The 2,120-nt window shown below is 41.3% G+C and overlaps 1 pseudogene; it reads right to left on the bottom strand.

The window, feature by feature from the left end:
* Positions 1-1,090: 1,090 nt before the first annotated feature.
* On the bottom strand, positions 1,091-1,843 carry LOC103118683 (adenosine 5'-monophosphoramidase HINT1-like; annotated as a pseudogene).
* Positions 1,844-2,120: the final 277 nt, after the last annotated feature.

Below are 2,120 nucleotides of genomic sequence, written 5' to 3'. Positions count from 1 at the left end.
GGTTTGAAATTTCTAACGTAAAATTCCTACTAGCAGGAGGAAGGAAGAAGTGGAGAGGGCGTTGGAGCCCTGGTGCATGATAGTGCAAAGGGCCAATGTTGTGTGTGAAGAGTGTTTTGCGGACAACTGTCATGAGAGTGTAGCAATACTTCAACAACTATACTGTAAACCATTATCTCCCCCCCACACACAGAGTGAAATGATTTGAAAAAAGAAATTCCCACTAGCATGTAGAGTTAAACATATAAAAAAAGACTTTCCAAGTTCTGTAGGTTTCCGAGTGGTATTATTAAATGCTTTATCACTTTTAAAATAGCAGTTACAAATAAAAACACATTGGAGAAGTCAAAGCAACCCAGTTTCATCCAGATCTCCTTTGCATAAGATTTATAATGATGCCAATGGTAATAATGATTTCTGTAGTTGATCATGCTTGCTTTTTTGGAAAACTGCTGTCATTCTTAGAACCTTGATTTCAGGTTTTTTGTTTTTTTTTTTTGATTCTTCCACTTTGTATGGTAGTAATTTTGCTTTTTGTCCGGCTTTTCCTGCTCTTGTAAATTCTCATTGTTCCAGAAGATGGCAGCGTAACATCTGGAGTGTCCCTCTAATGTGCATGCATTACTTTAAGCCAGGGCAACTCTTCATTATTATGGTGGGTGCTTCCCTTTGACTTTGATTTTTACAGTTGAAAAGAGAGTTGCAAGGCTGGCAAGATAGCACACATGGATAGTTTACCTGCTTTGCCCATATTTAAGACCCCTGTCACACTGGAGGAAGCTTCTATCTACCCCACTCCTTGGAGGCATCCCATAGCTACTCCCCCCCTACCCCTACCTCATTCTGTCTTTTTGTGTGTCAATACTGCTTTCAACCAATGTCCTTTGCCCCTGATAGACTTATCTTTTTAAAATTTTTTTAATTTCTTTATTGGGGGATTAATGTTTTACATTCAACAGTAAATACAATGGTTTGTACACACATAACATTTCTATTTTCCATCTATCAATACAACCCCTTTCTATCAATACATTGGAACTCGCACACTTAATCATTGCCTAGAGAAGGAAAAACTATCCCTAAAGCATGTTTAACCAAGAGGCCAGTTCATCTGCCAGCCTCCAAGAACGCGAAGATGAATGTGATAGACACTGTCTTCATCTGCACCTTCATTCACCACCATTCCGTGACCCTTCTTCAGGCCCAGATCAGCAACACATTTCTTGCCAACAATCATTAAATGTCCAAGAAGACTATCATCATCATCATCTGCCACAGAAATCTGGGCTATATATTTCTTAGGTATCACCTAAAAAAAATATTATTGGGAGTTGGCAGTAGCGCCGCAGGTTAAGCACACTTGGTGCCAAGCACAAGGACCGGTGTAAGGATCCTGGCTGGAGCCCCTGGCTCCTCACCTGCTGGCTTCACAAGCAGCGAAGCAGGTCTGCAGGTGTGCTTATCTTTCTCTCCCTCTGTCTTCCCCCTCCTCTCTCCATTTCTCTCTGTCCTAACAACGACATCAATAACAACAGTAATAACTACAACAACAATAAACAACTAAGGCAACAAAAGGGAAAATAAATTAAAAAAAAATTTAAGTGTGTTGGCATTTGAGGGGAAATGTCATGGAAAGCAAGACTGCTCATCCTCATAAATGATTTTGGCTGGGATTTCCTTCCTTGCAAATGATTTTTCTGAAGATGGTGTCACCACTAGGCCAGGCAACCTGAGCCTTGGTGACCTCATCTGCCATTTCGGCCTCCCTCCCGTAGGATAGACTTGTTTTCTAACGGGATCATGATAGGTACCATTCTGCCATGTGTTGTGGCTTTTTTTTTTTTTTTTTGCTTCCAGGGTTATCACTGGGGCTCAGTGCAGGCACTATGAACCCACTGCTCCTGGTGGCCATTTTTTCTATTTTATTGGATAGGACAGAGAATTGAGAGAAGGAGAAGATAGGGAGAGAAAGATAGACACCTCCATACCTGCTTTGCCGCTTATTAAGCATTCCCCTTGCAGGTGGAGAGTCAGAGGCTCAAACCCAGACTTGCTAGGTACACCACCACCTGGCCCCCACATGATTTTTTCATTCAACCAAATATCATGAATACTATTTA

This window comes from Erinaceus europaeus, chromosome 19, assembly GCF_950295315.1.
Source record: "Erinaceus europaeus chromosome 19, mEriEur2.1, whole genome shotgun sequence".
Lineage (NCBI taxonomy): Eukaryota > Metazoa > Chordata > Mammalia > Eulipotyphla > Erinaceidae > Erinaceus > Erinaceus europaeus.
This window is presented reverse-complemented; position numbering and strand designations above follow the sequence as displayed.